This window comes from Rhinatrema bivittatum, chromosome 4, assembly GCF_901001135.1.
Source record: "Rhinatrema bivittatum chromosome 4, aRhiBiv1.1, whole genome shotgun sequence".
In the NCBI taxonomy this organism is placed as follows: domain Eukaryota; kingdom Metazoa; phylum Chordata; class Amphibia; order Gymnophiona; family Rhinatrematidae; genus Rhinatrema; species Rhinatrema bivittatum.
This window is the reverse complement of record NC_042618.1, coordinates 137,086,079-137,108,244: the sequence shown is the minus strand read 5'-3', so window position 1 is coordinate 137,108,244 and position 22,166 is coordinate 137,086,079. Positions and strand designations below refer to the sequence as shown.

The 22,166-nt window shown below is 43.3% G+C and overlaps 1 protein-coding gene and 1 long non-coding RNA gene across 5 annotated transcripts in view; one reads left to right on the top strand and one right to left on the bottom strand.

Annotated features, from left to right (window-relative positions):
• Nucleotides 1–4,104, bottom strand: part of LOC115089437 — a 42,955-nt gene extending 38,851 nt beyond the window's left edge. Inside the window, exon 1 of the long non-coding RNA XR_003856086.1 lies at nt 3,978–4,104. This is a non-coding gene — a long non-coding RNA (uncharacterized LOC115089437). The remainder of the gene's footprint in view (nt 1–3,977) is intronic.
• A 201-nt stretch (nt 4,105–4,305) lies between these two features.
• Nucleotides 4,306–22,166, top strand: part of FUT8 (fucosyltransferase 8) — a 543,593-nt gene continuing 525,732 nt past the window's right edge. For 3 of the 4 annotated variants that reach the window (XM_029598885.1, XM_029598887.1, XM_029598881.1), the window contains exons 1-2: nt 4,306–4,531; nt 4,995–5,093. The gene's annotated coding sequence lies outside the window, so the exon portion shown is untranslated. Of the gene's footprint in view, nt 4,532–4,734; nt 4,888–4,994; nt 5,094–22,166 lie in introns of those variants that run through there. The other variant, XM_029598884.1, reaches the window with a different exon arrangement.

Genomic DNA, 22,166 nt, shown 5'->3' with positions numbered 1-22,166 from the left:
GCACTGGTGGCAACGCTGGGTCTGTTCTGCTGTCGGCCCCCGGAGCGCCAGCAACAACACTGGGCCTGTTCTTTGCTGCGCATCGGTTCCAGGAAATGTCAGCAGTGCTGCTAGCCTCTGCAGGTCCTTGCTTTTGCTAGCAGGGTTTCCCCTGCCACGTCACTGTTCCACGCCGACACAAGACCTTCCTGCCGGCAGCAATGTCACCCCTTCCCCTGTTGCCACCAGGGGCGGGGCGGCCCCCCCCCCCCCCCTTAGCATGCCTCTGCCACTACCTTTGCATTAGACAGGCAAGTAACCAAGCAATCCTCATGCGCACCAGCTATCTACATTTCTAATGAGCAAATCAACCACTGTTGGGTTGTCCTAATCCTTCCCTCCTGGGCTCATGGCCCTGGAAATGCAACCGCTGTAGAAGAGATAAGGCATCACCTGGAGAGCAGGTCCTAGCTACAGGATCACTACCTGCCACACAAAGGTGATGGTCTCCTGCCAGGTGACCTTGCTCCTTTAAAATAGCACAAGGGCTACTTGACTAGAGTTGGGACCACTCTACTATGTCCCTGAAGATTTCCGCTATATACCTCTGTCTGCCACTCTAGCCTCCAGAGATTGGACTTGTTCTCTGAGAGCCAGGAGCTTTTTGCACTGGATGCACATATACAGTACTTCACAAACACTCGGTGGAAAAGACTGGATAGCCCACAACTTGCTGCTGGACTTTTGGCTGCAGCTTCATTTATATTAAGTTGCTAAAGTTTAAAAGCTGATCATGGAGTCAGTATGTCTTTCAGGTCAAGGGTTTTAAACTGGTAACTAGGTGACTTGTTAGTTTGTGAATGACTATCAACACTAAAATAATGCAAATCCACTGAAATAAGGATTAATTGCATGTTTAGCAAAATCACTAATTGACTCGTATTTTTAAGAGAGAGTTTCCTTCTAACTGAGGGGAGGACAATATCTACAGGTAATGCATTTAACAGAAAGAGAGGCTGGGATCTGTGGGACTGAAACTAGTGCCTAGCTACACAGGAACCAGTAATCTTACTTTTTCAGATCAAGTAAGTGCCCTTTGCAAACTCACAGTTTTAATACTTCCAAGCAAATACTAACTTCTACAAGCTCACAAAAAAAGGCTATAGGTGTTTGCAAGTGTTAATTGTGTGTGTGTTTAGAAATAAGCCTTTGGGTTATGTTGTGAGCTTGTAGAAGTTAGTATTTGTTAGTCAATACTAAGAATTGTGTGTAATTACAGTTTTTTTTTTTAACCCAAAGTCCTAACAGTAAACACAGCCAGTGATAGTTTAACCCTTTAAGAATTTTTATTTAAAAATTTAGGTACTTTTTTCCAGCAAGTCCAATTTACCACCAGCTCTGTAATCAGCACGCTCTCTGGACTAGGGTACTCCACTAGGGAAGAGGTTCTTATTTTTTGGTTTGTTATATTGGTTTTATTTATTTATTTATTTTTTAAAACTCTAATTGTCATTCACATTATGTATTTTTTTTTGTAATCGCTGAGGTCTGTGGATTAGCGAGCTCAATAAATAATAACCTTTCTCCATTTGGAAAATGATCATTAGTCCTATTTTATGGTTCCTGTCTTTAATGAATTACCACTCCACAGTGCCAGTTGCAAGTCAAAGTGAACATTGTGGGGCATACAGATTACAAGTTCTTGGTTTCTTAATTTAAGATTTTATTTTTATTTTCCATATAGACTCCTGGAAACCATTTCCTGGGTAACTGACACTATGAAAGTAATTTTCAAGCAGCCCACAAAGGCTAAAGTCTGCAGGTACTTTTTAGCTGCAGACTTTAGCCAGAATTTAAAAATTGGATTATGGATGTAGTTCTGCTTTAAAAAATTCATGGGTGTGCATGGAAACCATATTCCCCTCTCTGTTAGGGTTATGCCTGCGAGAGAAGGTATAATTTTTGTATATGTGGGTTTACACCCATACTTTCAAAAACCTAAATCCTGATCCCTGCCTATATAAAACCAGGATTTAGGCATATGTGCCTTGAAAAACTATCCCTAGACCAGTGGTTCTCAACCTTCCCCCCCCCCCCACAACATGACACACCTGACAGACGCTGCTCACGTGCATGACACATTGCACACTACATTTAACAGCTACAAAAAAAAATCCTAGATATTTTACTGTTGAAAATGATGCAGGAGAAAGATAATATTTTAGATCTGGTTATTGAAATTAAAGAATGTTAAGTGTTACTTTTTTCCACAAAAAATGTTACTTTGTTTACTGCATCAGTGAGAAATCTGGAACTGATATGCATATGCAGCACACAGTTTTGATACAGGACCACCTCTATGCATTTCATTGTCAACCTCAGAAAGTTCTGACCTCTTCTGGAGTTTAGACAGAAACAGAATTAGGAGATTACAACATATATATTCAAATTCTGATTTCCCCTCAGTACTAGTACTTTAAAATCCCTTCCTTACCAGACACTTTGTGAAATAACATGAAAACCTTCTAAAAAGACCAATTTTGAAATTATATAGCATATCAGCCATACCATAAGAATACTAACACCTAGGACTTGAACAGCAACAACCTTACCTATGAAAAAGCAAGACTGCAAATATAGTACTGTGCAGTTACTATTGGAAAAAAACAAAGAAAGCCAGACTGCTCTAGATTCCTACACAGAATTTACATCCTGGTTAGCAGAAACCCTCAGACTGACTCAATCCAATACAGAATAAAAGACCATAAATTATAAACAAGCATACAGAGAACAGGAGGAGGGATTCAGCAGGATGGCAGAGCCTACAACATTTCAGGATTGGATTGGTGGTGGCAGTGAATTGCCAGGGTGTTAAGTAGCAGCTGCTTACTCTGCACTCTCAAGAAGCAAGCACATGTGGGATGTTATAGAAAGCATAGGCTTGCTAGGTCAAATTTTTGGTGGCCACACCCTTCCACCCCATGGTGACATACGGTTGAGAACCACTGCCCTAGACAAGGCTGGCACTAAACTAACCAGTACCCTTGTGAGAAAACTAAAGCTGCTGGTCCCCCACCCCAGTTGAAAATATTAACTTTACTCACATCATCGCCTGTAGCCCTCACTCAGCCTACCTTCCATCCTGATCCTCCCTTTTAACTTTCATCTTTGTCCCCCTCACATTTCATCCCTCCCCTCCTTGCTTTTAATCTATGCTCCTATTCCCATATCTTCTTTCATCATACCCTACTACCTCCTATTTCTTTCCTGAAAGCGGCCCTGCCAACAAAGAAGAAGTACTGGGGGCCCAGCACTTCTAAATGCTGCTAGCGTCTCTCCTGTGTGGGTATGGGGAAATCAGAGGCGCCGTGCAGGAAGGAACATTTAAAAGAACCAGCAAATCCCCCCCCCCAGTTCTACTCTTTTGTCAGTCAGGAGCCAGTACAACCACTGGCCTCATAGGCGGTCCTCAGCAGTAACGCTTCTTCGTCCCAACAGACCCTGGTGGGAAGAAGGGCTCTATAGCCCAGCAGCCACATCAGAAGGGAGTGGTAGCACTCCCTAGAGCTTACTGCCCTGTGCCGACCACAAAGGTTCACACCCCAAAAAGCCGTCTCTCTCAGGTCAGTGCATATGAAGAATTCTATTAATTATTTTCTTCATTTCTACTTGAAGCCAATTGTTTTCTTTGAGTCACACAAACTGCAATACTTATGCTACACCCGTAAATACCAAAGAGCGCGCTCCTTCCCATAGCTAAGGTCATGAAAAACAAATGAGGGGACATATTCCCTAATGCAGGCAAATATAACGCCATAAAATAATTCTTATGCTAAATAATTGAAAATGAAGCCGCATTCTTCCCCCCCCGCCAATGCAACACACCTCCACCTAAATGTGTAGGTCTAGGATCCCTTTTATCCCCCCCAGCGCCCTGACTCCACCCTCCTTTCCTCGTCGTATCACGAAATGCTCCGCAGCTGATAGCTAATCAATACCTGGAACCCCCCAAAAAAGGCGCGACCGTAGACAGGGGCGCCTCTTTGCTATCTTTTCGCAAAGCATCTTGCTAGCGGCAGTTTTTGCCCTCGTCATCAGCCAATGAGCTGCTGCGCTTTTCCTCCTCGCTCTCCTCTCACTCCCTTTGCTGCCTGTAACGCCGTGGTGCGCCTGCGCGCCTGCTTCACACCACCTTCCTCTATCTCCCCCCCCCCCTCCCTCCCTCCATCTCCCTCTAGGAGGGTGGGATGTCAAGGATCGTGCAAACTGGGAACAAACGCCGGGTGGGGAGTCGAGGCCAAGCACCGTCGGTAATCTGCTCGGAAGTCTCCAGTCGTGGCTTCGGCTCCTCACTTCCTCGTTCTTACGCTCAGCGCCTCTGCTTCTGCCCCCCCCTCCCCCGGTTTCCTCCCGACTCAGCGCTGGCAGCCGGCGCCGCTGCTGCACTCGGGGCATTTCCTCTAGCCACGGCGATTCTCTTCTCTTCTTGCCGAGCCCGACGCTGGCAGCTGGGAGCAGTGGCCGAGCTGGGACGGACGGGCATCGTTGACCGGTACGACCCGGACCGTTTCTGCTCATTTGACAGAACTCTAGGCGGCGCGGTGGTCATTTCCTCTGGAGATCGAGGGGGTTTGGGGGATGGGGGACGGTGATCTGTGCTTATATTTTTAAGGTTTTGCCCTCACCCCCAACTCCCCCAACCTTCCTTTCTTGCGTCCCGAAGTGAGCATCACATCTGATCTCGCGCAGAGCCGCTGGTTTCCGCCCCGTGTGCGGGCGCATAGCAGCGCTGCCGCTTTGACAAGTGATATTGCATCAAACGTGATTGATCAGTTGGAAGCAAAATGAAATAAACGGCAGCTTGTTCCCCAGAGAAGTAAAACGACTCTTGCTAGTCATACTAATAAGGTTACAGAAGCATATTTTTAAACCATAGAGTTCTTAAACAAGCTGTAGTAAGTCCCCAGACACAGTGAAGAATTTTAAGATGTTTCTGTTATTTTTTTTCCCCTTAGGACATTTCTAAAGTCCACGAGATGCCTGGGAACCTTGTTTATTCGAGACTTGCTTTTTTAATTGAGAGCTACAGGATCTTCCACAGATGAACGTAAAAGGTACAGTTCAGAAATCGTGTTCCTTTCTTTATGATTGATTAGTGTAGGCTAATTTCAGTTGCAGGATAGGGTTCGTATAACCTAAGGAACTAAGACATTCCAGCGATAGGTGCCTTAGATTTTGGTCTGCAGTACTTTGGAAAAAGGACTGAAATATTCCTAAAATATCTTGAGTGTAAACACTTGTCGGTGAAACCCATAACGTGACAGCTTAAGCAGAAAAACAATTGGCCTGTGTATCTCTTCCACCATACATGTCCCAAAGAAAATATTTGTGTAAAATTTGGAGGCCCAGTATACTAGGTCAGGAATGAAAAATTGCGTCTAATTTCATATTTTTAAAATTTGACTTTCTGATTAACTTTCCCGGTTCCTTTTTTTGTGGAAGAGAATAGTCTGTAACAGCTTCATGTTTTTTACTTTCCTACAAGCAGAGCTCTGTCATGGTCATAGTGCCCGCGTGCTGCCACCTAGAGATTTCTCCACAGTGGGAGATGATCAAGTAGCCTCTGAAGCTGTCATCTGTGACCCTTTTTTTTCACCTCTGTTTTGCTGTGCTCTCAAATATTAGCTGAGTCCCCCATCTTCAGCCAGATGATTGGCTGATGCTACTTGATGCTCCATTCTTTTATTCTCCTATATTATTTTGAACTGTTTATGTGTGCGAAAGTGCTGGGAGACATAGATAACTCAGCAAGGAGTTTAATGAATAATACAAAGCATATGGCTTCATATGCTAGAGGGGGGGGCCTCAGAGAGACCACTATTCAAGTTGGAGGGGTGTGTGTGTGGGTGATTTGAATATTGTGGGAACAGTGCTGCAGTTCACTACTGAGGAGAGCTGATTTTGTTGTAAATTGATAAAATACAAAGAAATGTACCGTTTGGTAGGATTTAAAGGGGGAGAGGAGCAGATTTGCCTGTGTGTCATTTTTGCTGTGCTTGCAACCCTAGCTGAACTGAGGTCCTAGAGATTCAGGGTTGTTCTTGAACTCCTTATCTCTTGTAGGGAACATAAGTTTACCACCAGACCCTCAGACTGGTCTTACTCTTTTTTTAATTTTTATTTTTAGCTTGCTTCAACTTCACGTCTTCAATTTGCAGCTCCATACAGCTGCCATGAATCATTGCAGTTTGTATCCATTCCCCTTTCCCTTGCAGCGCCCGTCTCACAGCTCTCGAAGTGTAGTGAGTGACTCCAGGAAAGGCTGGAAATTGATGAGGAAAAAAAGCATACTTTGACTGTCATGACACAGGGCTTGGAGGAGATAAGGGAACTTCACATTAGGGTATAATGTTTATTAATTTTAAAAATATTTTTCCTGTGGTCCTATGATCAGCATCTGATTTCATGAGTGTCCACCAATTACGGAACAAGTAAGTGGTACGCAAGCAGTGTGCAGCTGCCAACCCTGCTCTCCCAGACCCAACATGATGCTCATGTTATGTGTCCAGAATGTCTGTCAGATGTCAATAGCAAGACCTTTTCGCAGAACTTTAAAAATAGCTCAAAGTTCTCTTCTTTTTTTTTTTTAACTTTTGAAGATAATTATTTTAATACTTCAGACTGAATTGAGTGTTTTTCTTTTTTGCATTAACATAGTCTATATTTAAAAAATGTGTGATTTTAGACAGTTTGTAAGAGGTAGTTTTCAGCCACCTGTAGAAAGCATTTTCTCCTTAGAAAAGCTTTATCTTGGTTTTAGCCTAGAAGCCTCCTCCTCCATCTTAATTCAAACTGGCCTGCAGTGGGCTACAGTACCATGAGCTTTCGTTTGTAACTTCCTGGGTCTTTCCCTTATTTTATATTCCCCTGCCCCGCTTGCCATTCCCTTAGCCCAATCATTGCCGTGACAATCCTTGGCCAAGGGCCATGCAACAGCGCCTCATAGCCCTAACTCCAGCTGCTAGGTGAACACCACCTCTGCAGCAAACCCAGGCCCAGCCAGCTGGCCCAGAGAGCGGAAGACCTGACTGAGAATCAACCCCAGGATTTCTGCTGCACACTGTCACGGAGCCACCGCAGCAGCTCAAAAGCTTTAGCTTTGTTCCGTAAGGGATGTGCTTAGAGGAGAAAATGGTAAATCGTGGTGGATTTCTCTCTCATGAGGATATCATTTTTCATTCTTGACATTTGCTTCCGAAAGAGCTTATTGTTGTAATATTCAGATTTTTGGAGGACAAGTGTGGAAATTCTGTGTGGAGTGTAGCTTTTCAAAGCATTAGGAACGTAGCCTAAGACAAGTGGATGGTGATACTGCATTGAATCCTGTGTCTAGTTTCATTCCCTGTTTACTTAGAGACTTGTGCTCTGTACATGCAGCATGAAATTTAGCTGATCATTACTGAAGCTGCAGAAATTAAATATAAGCTTTTAGCAGTTTATTCATATGATTTTCATTGTTTAAAAGATTGTTGCTGTATCAAAGATAGTGAAGACAGCATCTTGGAAATAGCCAGCAAAATATTATCTTTGGTTTCCTTGCCAGTGATAAATAATAATTTATTAAAATTAGTAAGATTTCAGTCAAATTAAAAAAAAAATATTAAGGTAGTAAGATAACTACATTCTTCCTTCAATTCAAAATCAGATTGTCATAATTTTAAAATGTCTCTGTTTAAATCTGAGGAAGCAATATAATTTATTTTTGTTACATGGTTGTGCTCAGAGTGGTGAACACATTTTTTAAAAACATTCTACTATACACCAGTATCAACAATAAACTGTTATAGCTAAAAAGGATGGCTCTAAATTTTTGTAGCCTTTGATTTTTTTTTTTTCATTCAGTGGAAGAGATTAATAATAATTTGGATTTTTAGCCTGCCTTTCCAAATAATGGACAAGGTGGCTGCCAGCAGTTTTAGTAACAAAAGTTCAATAAGACCCTTCCCCAAAGAGCTTACATTTCGGGACAGCATCTTTCAAAGGGGCACATAAGTGCACATTGATGTATGTGCATCGGCGTGCACCCAGGGACGTGGCAATTTATAACCTACGTGCATTACATGCGTACATTATAAAAGAGCCTTGGTGCCCATATGTGAGCGCCTAATTTTGAAAGTAGGCGTACCCACCGCATAAATCGGGTTTCAGCCATGTAAGTCAGGGAATTTTATAATTGGCGTATGTCCACACCAAGACCAGTTTTACCATTCTTCAGTGTAGAGCTAGGTCCTCCAACCCCCCTGGTTTAATAGCCTGCACTCGCCCCAGTTACCCCAGACCCTTTAAACGCCTCAGGAATGGCTCTTTTTTTTTTTTTTTTTAAACTTACACAACCATAGCAGAAGTAAAGTTACGTAGCACTAGACCTCGGTGCATGCCCAGGCACGTAGGTATTTGTGTGCACATCTCTTGGCTCTGCCCCAGATCGCCCACACCATGCTCCTTTTTGATTCTGAGTGAGATATGCGTGCAGTGGGAGATAGGCACGCATGTAGGCGGCTTTTAAAATACGGTGGGCACGTGTAATCCCTATACGTTTGCGATCTCCCGATTTTGGCATGCAGGGGGCTTTTAAAATTCACCTTTAAAAGAAACAGGAGATAAAGTGACTTGCCCAAGGTCACAGTGAGTGCCAGTGGGGGAAGTGAGATTTAAACCCTAGATTTCCTGGTTCTCTAACCAATAGGCTACTCCTCTTCCTGAAGCATTATGGGCTATGGGTTATGTGAGTGATTGACACATCTGCTCCATCATATTAAACATGAGAAGATAATGTGACGTCTGTGGGAGTGCTTTGTCTTAGTGCTACTGTATTTTGGCTTATGGAGATGTGGGTAACAGTGGTGGCAGAGGAAACAGAGCAGAGGTAGCACAGGAGGAGATGGTTTTGGAAAGCCCTATGTGGTCCACAGGATTTGGTGCAAACATCTGGGATGCTGTGTACATGTTTGCTAGTGAACCCCCTACCTCTTGCTGGCTACTGATGGTATCCTAATAATGTACGTTACACACGATTGTGAACAAACACATTAAACAAGTATTAGGAAATGCAGAACAGAGACCAAGTTAAAACAAACAGCTTTATACTTAGAAACTAGACCTTACAACCTAAAAACCACAGTTCTTCTGTTGAACCTATCTCTGCTTTCCTGTGTCAGTTGACTTCCCAGTAAAGACCCTAACAAGGAAACAAGTAACCCTTTTACTGCCTTCTCCTGACTACCACCACCACCACGCTCAGATCTGTGAAGTCGGGGTTCTCTATCATGAGTGCCCCCTTTTTCTAGTGTCTAAAAAAACATATGGTTCCACAGAATGTACTTTTTGTGGCAAGATGGGAAAGTTGCTTTTTTTTTTTTTAAATTCTGATCTTTCTTGATGAATAAACAGATTCCTGGAAAATGTTCACACCCTAGGTAAAATGCATCTCTGTCCTCTCAATTCATCTCTTGTTCGCTCTCTCATTTCTAATGCCGTTATCTTTATTTTGATCATAAGCTGCTAGGATTTGTCTAATGTACCCAGTCTTATTTGCTATGTAAACACAGTCTGCATACAGCTGGCGTATAGTAATGGTGCACAGTAAAAGTGCATAAAATCAGCTCATTATTAGTTGTACCAAATTTATTTACTAGCTTGTACAAACTTTATGCTTTTCAATTAGAACGTACCTCCAACACAGACTGAAATCGATAATGTCTCTGAGTTGCTATTGAGGACTGGCCCTATCCCATGGCTCGACAGAAATGCTGCAGTACAAAATTTGATCTTTAAACTATGTGATGGGAGAAAGGCTCATAATAAGATATAAAGTGTTGGATCAGCATGACCCATCATGGATTCTTGTTGCAGTTCAGGGGTAGATTCTGCAGCAAGTGTTACATTCTGAGGCACTTTAGTGGCACATTTGCATATGTTTATTTAATATGCAAAACTTTTTCTTAAAAGTGTTTTCCCATTTTAGAAATGTGATGGGAGAAAAAATACATTTTACCCCTCTATTCTGCCCATTCACCAATTTATGTAGCCCTTTCAATTCCCCTCCCTCCCTCCCTCAGAGATCCCCTGTATTTATCCCATGCTTTCTTGAATTCAGATACCATTTTCGGTATTTTTTTTTGTGTGTGTGTGACTAGATAATTGTTTGCTTTTTTCCCTCATCTTTTGCTTTATTGACTTTTCATTCTTTCTTTCTGTCATTTACTTTATTTCTTTCACTTCTCACATGCCACTCCTTCCCTCATTACAGTAGTCAATATTCCTCTCAAAGATTACATTTTTCTTCTTACCTGCCCTCCCGTAAATCCTTTTTCTCCATCTGTCTTGCACACTTTCTGTAGGGCCTAATCCAAGTTTCCCTCAAAGGAGCTGTAACATAGAAACATAGTAAATGACAGCAGAAAAAGACCCAATGGTCTATCCGGTATGCCCAGCAAGTTTTTTTTCCTTTTTTTTTTAGGGTAGTAGCTACTGCTCCGTGCAAGTTAACCCCCCACCCTCCCTTTGTACATTCTGTTAAGGGTGATTGGGTTATCCCACTCCCTCTTCTCCCCCCCTCCCCCTCCAAATGCCTTCTGTTAAGGGTAGAAACTGAGGCTCTTACAAGTTATCCAAATTAACTACCGTTTTTCTTCATTTCCATCTTTTAGCCATTGGGGATCTTCTGTGGTTATCCCATTCCCTTTTGAAGTCCATGACCACTGAGCAGATAAAATGGGCCTGAACCAAAGATAGACATTACAGCAGTGTATGGGACAAAGAACTGCTATTGTTTCAAAAACAGGACATTGTTTAAACTAGCTGATGTAGCTAGCTGGACCCAAACTTGAGGCTGCAGTAGTCCTATCAGACAATATTGAATCCAGTTTAAGCAGCACATTCTGTGTTTCCCAGCCTGTTCACATTCTGAGAATCTGCTGATGCGAGAACCAGTTTTACTCACTTGTCAATGATGTTCCAATGCATGGTGGGATATCCAATCAAGCATACCATTAGGATATAGTGGGGATTCATGTCTGACCTGGAAGCCAAGACAGTCTCAGGGAGAAATAAACCAAGAGGAGGTGGGAACCTAAAGGAGGACAGGGATTTTCCTGCTGACTTTTCTTAAACCCTGGTCCGTGCTACTACATGGTTCCTGAATGCCACATTGATACACTTCCTGTGGTTATCTACCCTACATTCTCCTCTCCTTCAGACTCACCCTAGCCCCTCCCGAGGCTTCCTTATCTCTTGCACATCTACCATCTTGCATTTCTTCCTTCCCAGCCTTTTATCCCTTCCTCAGACTCATGCGGCCTCTTATCTGTTTGACCTCTCTAGCAGTCTATGCTTTCCTCATCACTCCTCTCAACCCTAGCTGTCATTCCCCCAAAATTCAGTTTGATAAATCTTGTCATCCTCTTCACTGAGTGCCCCCCGACTCTGGTGACAAGGCTCTGTTTATTGTGAGCCAGGGGAAGCAGCTAGCAGACAGCAAGTGGCTAGGTTGGCCTTGGCATTGCCAGTTAAGTAAGAGATCAGCACTGTGATGAGTTGTGCCTGGCCCTGGTGGCAGTGTTGGGAGAAAAACAGTGTCAGGGCTGATGGGCCTTACGTAGTAGCAGTTGCAGGCTGAAATATGTAGCTGTGGTGAAACAATGGTAGGAGAGCAGTTTGCCACAAATTCTGTGGCAGTGGCTGCACAAATGCAAGAACTGGGGAGGAGGAGGATTGTTTCAAATTGTGGGCCATAGTTTTAAGGTAAGGCAAGAGAAGCTTTGTTTGGCAGGTGCCCTTTTGTAGATTTATGCAGTTGCTAGTGGTTAACGATCACAAGTGGAGGTTCAGTTCATGCCCAGTACAAAGTCTATGTAAGTATAATGGCGTAGTGATCTTATTTGATGATTTATGTTTTTATATGCATATTAATAGTTATACATAGGAATTGTATCATTATTTATATAATATGTTTTGAACTTGTCGTAGACCACACAGGCCAAATTATAGTATTTTGTTTGATGGTTGTCATAAATTTTAAGATGGACCCGATGGACTGATTTCTCCTTTTTGTAGATTCATGTCTTGCCTGTGTATCGACTTGCTACAAACTGTTGAGTCAACCAGTCATGTCGGCCTAGTTGTTGAATATTGCCAGCATATTACTATAGTTTTGGTCCTTATTTAAATTGAATTTATAAAGCATTTTATCCCCAAAAGATTCTAATATGTGTGGCAATTAAGTTGCATGCAGATTTGTCAGAAGGATGAATACATTTTTGGGATGCAGACTGCATGACATTTTCCAGCATTTAAAGAGGTTATAGTTTTAATATTCTATTAGAGCAAACCAAAACGCAAGGTCCATAACTTCTGATTCCTAGTTCTTTGCAGTAACCCCTAGATATTAAGTGAAGTCCTACTCTGGGCTTAGTGCATAGGACAGGTTTATGGATGATGTAGGCATTTCTTCCTTTCAGTTATAATTCAGAACTAGTGTTGTCACTTTCCCTTAAACTTGATTCTGAAGAGTATGTGACGTGGATGTATTAATGCTAAACTGGATGGTTCATGTAGTAACTAGCAAAATAATGTTTGACTATTTAATTGAGATGGGGCCTACTTTAGATCATGAATATTTTTCAGGCATGGCGCCTTTTTTGTATTGCAGTTCCTGATTAAATTTTAAAATAATTAAGCATCTGGTTGGATCCAAGATTATTTGAAGTGCACTCTCCTGGTGTGCCAGGGAATCTTGGGCACTGTGAAATAGAAATGTTGTCATACCTTATCAGTCCTTTTCTATTAATGATCACACCAGTGTGGACTGCTGGATGAATCTGCCTCTCAGGAACTTCCTGAGAGGCAAACTTTGTCCTGTTGTACAGATTACATGAACTTAAATACAGCATCGCAATTGTGATATACCTAATAGTGACTGGGAAGTGTTTGTGTTGGTTTTTTGTTTTATTTTTGCTTTTATGGAACTATAATTTCTCAGCAGCTGGACATACTAAAAAAAAAAAAAGCAAGAACCAGGTTTGAAGGTAAAGTGGTTGATGCCTTTAACTTTGAAGAAAAAGCAATGATTATGGGTCTTCCAAATATATAATTTTCATACTGTGTATGTCATACTCCCTTTGTTTGCATTAATATTCTGTTTTATTTTCTTCCATGTTAATTTTTTAGCCTCCTATAGGCCCTCGGTGGTCTTTGCCACCCACCTTATGTTCCCAGGCTGTGCAGGTGATCTGGGAGTCTCCTCCAGGATGTACCCTTTGTACTGCAGGTTGCTTGATAAAGGCAGGTCCCTTGCCTTGCTTTCTGGACTGGAGCATTTATCCCCAGACTCAGCTGGCCCTACTGAATGTGATATCTGAGACCGAATCCCCCAGATTGCTGTATGGAGCGCTGCAGCCTGAAGCCACTATTACTGTTACAGACTTCTAAGGGAATTCTAATTGTATTCGGAAATTACATAGAAAAGTGCATGCATGGTTATTGAACACATGGTAACAGACACAAAAAGGAGTTGAATTAGAATAAGTTTGGAACTTGTGAGCAGTAGTGTCGGTCATCAAGGCTTCAACCCTGGCCTCTGTCCATCTGCACACATTCATAATTCAATCATCTTAAAAAAAAAAAAATCTATCTAAAGTGGAGAGCATAATAAAGCAATTTCAGTTTTGAAATTGAAATATGGTCCATCTTTCTTGCAGGAGAGTTGAAAAAAGTGGCTATTTCTTTTATGATGGGTGATGTTTTAGCAAAAGGATTCAATTCTAGTCTGTAATAGGAGTGTTCCTTTTAGTTTTATTTGTTCCCTTTTTGTTTAATAAAAATGGAAAATGGACTAGGTCATTCTGATTTTCATACTCATTCAGTGAGTGCTGAGTATATTGAATCACAGCATGTCTGAGGTGGTTTTAGGATTCTATTACTTCTATAGTAATCCATCGTGGTACACACACAGAGTATTATTACCTGAATTTGTGTGTGGCTTCAAAATGTTCTGTTAAGATGACCACTTACATTAACATATAGATACTTTGATTTCCAAGTTCCTAAGTGGGAAATTGGGGCATTTTCCAGGTGAAGCCTCATTGGTTGTACTATGCACAGAGGATCAGGGAAATGTGTGGTGTTTGTATGAGAGTTTCATCTGGCACTGCGATACATTGGCCCATACTCTAACCAACAGCAGGTGGGCCCCGTCACTTATCAGCTGAAGCTCTGCAATATATTAAGAGTCCATAATGTATTTCATGTCTCTTTACTGAAAAACCTTTGATCCTTTCCTGGCCCTCCAGGAAACCTCCCACATCCACAAGTTTGATGGTGGAAGAAGGCACACGGTTTGAGGTAGAAGAAAGCTTGGATTCCCATAGGAGGCGGAACAAACGAGTATCTCATCGCCTGAAAGCACTTTGGCCCAGAGGAGAACTCTTGGGAGCCCGCTGCCAACCTCCAAGCACCGCACCTTTTAAGGGACTTCCACATACAGTTTCCCTCTGACCCTGAGGAGGGGGGTACTGTTTTATTTGCTGACTTGTGGGCTGCTCCTGTGAGCAGGCTCATTCACCCGATGCCGCCAAGACTGCTCAGCACCGCCTTTCCACATGGTCAGGAATGCCTCCAGCGTTGGGCCCTCCCCCTAGGTGCGCGCAGTGCGTGCTGTCACATGAAGAACCCATGGTGGGAACAAACCTCACAGGCACTCCCTGATATCACATGGCCGGGCATTTAAACCCTGGCCGTACATCACAGAATTACCTCAGCAACAAGTTGATTAACCTCAGATAGCGTGTTTGCTGCTCCAGCGTTCCAGCTCTTGTTCCAGCCTTGTGTCCCAGTCTTCAGCCTGCCCAGCTTTATGTTCATCTCTTCAACCTCATCCAGTCTTGCCCTTCTCTCTCCTAGCCCAGCCTGCCTTCGGACTGATTATCAGAACTGACCTTAGCCTGTACCCTGACCACCCTTTCCTGTTGCCTGCCTTAGACCCGGCCTGGACTATGACCACCCTTTACTGTTGCTGCCCCTGACCATAGCCTGGACTCTCCTTGCCCCTGCTTGCCACCTGCCTCCGACCTCAGCCTGACACCAGATTTACTCTTTTGCCTGTGTGTGAGACTGCCACTTCAGATATGCCGGCCCAGCACCCAAAGGCTGAACCTGAGGGGAAATGAGTTGGTACAGGCGAAGTTCCAGCCTAGTCTCTCCATCGTCTGCTCTGCCAGTTGGTGGTGAGGACCTGAAAGGCTTTTCCTATAGGTTGTGTCAACTTCACCCCAACACAAGGGCCCACAATCCTAACATTTACATGTTTGCTTATCGAAAAACTAGTGGCTGCAAACTACACATTCTTAAAGCACTCGTGTACTCTGCACCTGCTATTTGTATGGGAGACTGAGCAGGTGCAAAATAGCATGGGTACATTTGAATATCAAGTATGTGTGTGTGAGACCCCTTACCGCTGTGTGTGCTTTTAGCCGGTCAGAAAAGTGTAACTTACAGGCAGGCCAATTTACCCAGATAACTTGCTCTGAAAATTGCTCTTTCTATGCATCAGTATAGCCCATTGTAATTTAGTGAGCATTATTTTTCCCTTCTCTACTCTGGAAATTGTCATTCTTGTACAGTGTAAGTGCCAAAAATAGGTTGCCAGAAGGTGTGCAATCCAAAGGGAAATGTAGGGACATGATGACCTTGCTGTTCCACAGAAAGGTCGGATTCATTTTTATTCTTTCCAATGTCCAGAATGTTGGAAAGAATTTTATAGAAAAGAGATCAATGTTTGTATGCATTAATCGCACTCCAAAAAGGGGAGGGAATTTCATCACATTTAGCATGGAGGACAGAAATGTGAATATCTCAGACAAGTTTGAAAACAGGACCCATTGGATCAGTATTTTTATAGAACCGAGCCTCTTAAAAACAAACAATTCTCCTTGCTTTCTGTGGGCCACTGTTAGAAGCTGTTTCAGCTGCTTGAATGCCGCCCAGTGTTTCATTCCAAACGCTGCCCTTTGGGGACAGAGCAACACAAGCAGAGAGGCGGAGATGGGGGGAAAATAACGGAAGGATGGCACATAAAGATGCTTCCAAAGTGTACCCACATGCACCACCTCCCCACACAGACAAAGAAAATGAATGATGCAGCTTCTCAGTTCATTCCCTTGCCACCTGCCCCCTCGATATGCTTGTCCCAGCCACACCCCCTCTACTGCTAATCCCTTTTATAGCGCTGCTTGTCACACACAAGACGGTCCCTTCTCAGTAGAGCTTACAAACATACAGGTCATTTATGAAGAAAGTGCTTAAAATCAATAAGGCTGTAGGTGGGATAATCGGAGGTTAAGATTTAAAAAGCAGTATCAAAAATGTGGGTGTTGACTGGATTTGAGTAAGGCAAGAAAGGGAGCATGACATACCAACTCAAGAAGACTATTCTAACCATACAGTGCAGCCAAGTGGAAAGCACAGAGTTTGGAATTGGTGATTTAGGAGAAGGTTGCCTGATGAGTGGAGTTCATGGGTAGGGGTGTGAGGAGAGGTAGTGAGGAGCTGCATCGTGAAAGCTCTTTTAGATGAGAGAGAGGATTATGAATTATATGCAGAAACAGATAGGGAGCCAACGTAGTGACTTGAGAAGAGGGGATAGTGATCCTGCCACACTTACACATAAGACCCACATACAGTTATACACATGCAACCTCTACCCAGTAACACCCACACATATATACTGCCTCACAACTACATCCTAAAAACCCACAGACACACCCTTAAAAAAACACCCCCACAATTCACTCAGAACCCACTGCCTCTCAAATACATACATCCGTCTTCCGAGGTACCCCCCCAGTACCCCCCTCCCCCACACTACACATAACTCTATACCCCCTCACATACATACCTCCACCATCCACATAACACACCTCCTCATGCTCTCAGACCTCCACATACCTACACCTCACTCACCTCTTATACAATTTATGTTGAAAAGCATTCCTGAAGCTATGCCTCAGTAGGTTTTCACAACTCGTTTAAGATTCACTAGTCTGAGAAATAATTGAAAGGGTTTAGAACAGGGCTCTCTAACTATGGCCTGCAGAGCTTATTTGGCTGGCCTGCCAGGCTTTTTCTTCACATAGCTGGATTCGGGCCACAGAGGAAGTTGTGTGTTTTTTTTAAATTCACGGGGAGAAGAGGCCCCAGGATTCACATCATTGAAGGACATGGCTGGCAGGGAAGCTAGGCCCCGCTAGTGGCAGAAAAGGCACCAGGACCTGCACTATTGATGTTACCTGCTATTGGGAAGGCCAAGCCTTGCTAGCAGCAGAAGGGGAGCTGGGACATGCACTGTTGTTGGAGGCCACCAGTGGGGAGACCAGGATCCACTAGAGGCATTAGGCATCCGGACTCGTAGCACTGAACATCTGCCCTCTTCCTCCCCTACCTTCTGAGGTGTGTTTTGGGGCAAGGGTAGAAGAGCAGTAGGTATGTGACAGAGGGGAGGGGAGGAGGGGAGGGGAGGAGGATGAGAGTGGGTAGGGTGTGTAAAGGAATGGGGTAAAAATAGGAAGCAAAAAGAGGGAGTGGAGGAGGGAAGGGAGGATAATAGAGTGAGAGGAGAATGAATAGTGTTCATGAAGGAAGGGGTGAGAAGGGAAGAGAAAGGGGGCATGGGATGGGGAGTAGGGTAGGATGGGAGGGAATAGGGTGAAAGGAGAGTGGTTAGGGTGCATGAAGAAAGGAGTGAGAAGGGGAAGGGATTGAAGGGGCATGAGCGAGGGGAATAGGGTGAAAAGAGGGGCAAGTGAGGGGAGAGAATAGGTTGAAAGGAAGTGGAGTAGGATGAGGGGGTAAAGTGAAGGAAGGGAGTGAACAGAAAATTAGAGGAGGGAAAGGATGGGAGTAGGATGTATTTATTTATTTTCTTAGATTTATATTCCACTTTTCGCACTTTTTCAGCGCTTCAAAGTAGATTACATTCAGGTTCTGTAGGTATTTCTCTATCCCCAGAGGGCTTACAATCTATGTTTGTACCTGAGGCAATGGAGGGTAAAGTGATTTGCCCAAGGTCACAAGGAGAGACAGCGGGACTCGAACGCTGGTCTCCTGGTTCGTAGCCCGCTGCTCTAACCACTAGGCTACTCCACCACTCCATGAGATGAGAGGAGAGTGGGAGGAGGAGGGGAGGCAATAAGGGGAAGGGGTGAGTGAAAGGGAAGGGACTGAAAGAGGATGGAGGAGGTGTGCCACATTCACTCACATGCACAAATCTCTGGAGGGGAGGGAGAGGGTGGATGTAGAGGAAGGGAAAGTCAGGAAGCCGGGTTCTCGGGAGTGTGGTAGGGTTACCAATTTCCAGAAGACCTACAAATATTATTGACATGTTTGCCACACCCCTGGTAGCCCTGCCTTCTCCCTTTCCAAGTATTTCAAATCATCCAAAGGGCTCTCCCCTCTTTGTTGAACAAACTGATCTGGTCTGCCCTAATCTGCTCTGGAAAACTCCAAGGGGGAACTCCTCCCCAGCCCTCTTGATGATTTGAAATTTCCTATGGGGTCCTTCCCTTGAAAGGTTTGTGGAGCCCTGATTTAGAGTAATGTTTTCCAAAATGTACCCACTTGAGCTACAAGAAAATAAGATCTACCACACCAAAAAAAGTACACAATCTAAATGTGAAGTTTTAGATAGCTATTTTTGATGCTGTCAGTACGATGCCGACTGTTTCAAATATTTAGCCTTTTTCTTTCTTGGTATCATGATTTTATTCTTCAGTTTTCTTGTTGCAAAGATCACAGTGGGGATTTCTGTTCTGACCCTATAGTGAATAGAGGCATCCCCTTGTAAAAGAAGAAGAAGATAGGCCTGAACTGGGAAGCCAGCTGGTGATGGTGAAGGTCAGACTGTGTAAGCTAGGCCACAAGAGCAGCTTAGAGTTAGCTCAAGTGTCTATTTAAAACAGTATGGGGTGCAGGGCCACCAAAGGCGACCCTGCCTCTTTTAGATATTCAGATGCATTTTCAGGGTCTACAGAAGAAGACACCAAAATAAACCTAGACCTCTTTTGGAGTTACTAAAATTGGCTTACCGGAGGCCAGGCACCTAACATGCCTGGCCTAAATAATGCAAAGCAAAGAAGTGAAAACAACCTGTCTATATTTTGGACTGCAGAGATAGCCTAAGTCAGACTTAAAGCATCTACTGGAAGCCTGAGAGTCAATTAAGATGGACTGATACTGATGATCCAGTTCATTAGGATAACCTAGAGATCAAGCAGAAAGAAAACTTCTCATGATCTAAAATAAAGGAACTTCAAATATGGGCATGAACAACTCCCTATAAGGAGTTGCAGAAATTGAAAACCAGCCCTACAACCCAAGACTGTTGCAGAGCATGACAGGGAGACTCTGCACTGAGGAAGACCTAACACTTGCCACTGGAAATGCTGCTGAAGGATTTCAGAAGCTGATTTGCATTTTGAACCAGGCTATCCACTTTGCACATAAAGGGAAATGTTTTGCTACTAATCTTTCACTTTCAAAACTGAAATTTGCACTAAAAGAAAGACCATTCAGAATTTTGAAAAGACTTAATAGGGACAATTTAGATTTTCTATTAATTATTGCATTTTTCCATAAAAAAAATGTTGAACTACTTTTAAAGGTCAAAGACCTAGACCATAAGAAATTAAAGAGCCTTGTAAAGAAAGACTACATGAAATTATAGCCAAAACTGATCGAAATCTTGAGTCTCCCCCAGAATTGCCATCTCTGGTCAGACCCTTTGGAGTTGGGAGTGTTTACCACAGACCATTAAGGAATCCATAGTTCAGAAAGTGTATTGAAAAAAAGCACCTCTCATGTGAGGCTTAAAGGTAAATTTTAAAAGCCGGGTGCTCGGCAGAATCAGGAGATAAGTGCGCATCTACCACATGCACGTGTCCACCCAATTCTATAAGCCACCCATATGCGTGCACAAATACCGGGGAAAAAAGGCTGGAATGTGGGTGGGGCATGAGTGTTCTGGGGCGGGGCTAAGAGATATGCACCAAATAGCTACGTGCCTGGGTGCACATCCAGGTATATTTGAGCACAAAGTTACTTCTGCTATGGAGGGGGTGTAAGTCCCAAAGCCAATCTATGTTGCTGTGGCACACAAGCTTAAAATTAGGGGCGCATATACATGGAACTAAGCTATTTTATAACATGTGTGCGTATGTGTGTGCAGGATACAAAATTGCCATGCATCTGGCTGTATTCCCATTTACATATGCATATGTTTGTCCGTTTGAAAATTACTGTCTTAAAGGCTACTTTTAAAACGAGCTCATGTGCGCCCATACACGTGTGTATCTGTGCGAGCTGAGATATGCTGGAATTTTAAATCATGCGCACTTGAGTGTGTATGTTTTAAAATACACCTCTTGCACATAAGAATGCACCTAATCTTAAGAGATTGCTCAAGAAAACGTACTTCCTGTATCTTTCCTAGGACTTTGCCAGTTCTTACATGCGTATCTAAGTGGATTTTAAAACATTCCCGCCTGAGGGACAACCCAGTTTTTCCAATTAGTCCACCAATTTGCCCAGTTAATATTGAGGCCTTCGAGACCTCTCTGGTTCTTAATCTTGAAAGCCCCCCAGTTGCCAAAGACCCTTCACCCTGTCCTGTAAGCCCTAAAACCTGACATGTACAGGCTTGTTCCTAATCTGGAGCAGCAATAAAGATACCCTGAAAACAAGCTGACGTGCGCCGCAGTCTCAGGTTTTAAAATACAGAGTTATGCAAGTGACTGTTGGCTCTGCCCCAGAACGCCCATGCCCCGCCATTCTTTCCACCCTCTTGTTTATGAAGCATGCATAGATATATATGCCCGTGCTTTGCAACTTAAAAATCTGTATTCCGTGCGCATGGCCCACATATATGCATATGTGGGCATTTTTTGCACGAACAATACTTTTAATATCGACTTCTTAGTGTGTCTGCACACCATAGTGTTAACTGCATACTTTTTTGCTATAATTTTAAAGTGTGCTAGAAGCCTGTTTGATAGCAGCACCAGTCTGATAATTTTTAAATTAAGCTGGATTAGAAAATCTAATTGCAGCATCATATGAAAATCTGAAGCATTGCAGCTTCAAGAAACATTTTGTGCTTTCAACAGATGCTGCAGTGGGAAGTTTTTTCGTGTTGTTGTTATAAGCCTTTAGCTGTGCAATTATAATTTACCAAAATGAAATTGAAATTTTGATGTTTTTGCTTGGCTAGAGCAGGAAAGCTGAATACTCCATGGGGTTTAACCAGATACTCCCATTTAGGGCTTGTGAACATAAGGGTTGCCTTGTTCCTTCATAGTCTTGGTGACGGGATATACTCTGTGACCTAGTGTAGCTAGGCGTTGTCCTTATTTCCAGGATCCTCAAACACAAGCTTGACTTCCCCTGCTATTTCCACTCTGCAGGACTCTGTTTTCTTCGTTGCTTTGGCGTCTGCCTTATTTCAGACTTGTATTCAGACTCCCTACTGAGACAGAACTCTGTGTAATCAAGTCTCTGGTTTGAACACTTCCGCAGTTTAGGCTCCCGAACTGAATCTTGTCTCCTCTGGAAACTCCTTGAAGATTCAAGTAGACTCGTGCCTTTGAGCTTCTTCTGAAGGCCAAAACCTCTTATGCAAAAACAGCTCGTTTAAATAAAGATCTTACTGTCATCTTTATTTCTGAATATATTCAGAAAGGATTCCCAGAAGAAACACCTTTACCCCTCACCCACTCTCTGCTGTCCCTGTAAAGTCCAGACAGCGTTCAGAGTTCTGCTTAACGCTCTCACCGACAGCAAGCTCACCTCTGTTATCAGCACATAGTCTACACATTATTCAGCTCCGGCTGCCATTTCAGTGTTCAACGCCCAGAGTCACACTTTGTGGAGCTCTTATCCCCTTGCTTGCCTCTAAGTTTCTTTAGCACAGCTTGCTAACCACAAAGTTTGAAATCCATTGTATGAATTCTTAGGACAACCATAATTTTCCAGTCTCTCTGGGGAGTTTGCAGCACTCTCCTAGGCTGCTGTTAGCTCCCTCCTCCACCTTTGACTCGGCACACCCACTCTTCAATTACACCTGTGTACTGGAAAGTCCTTGC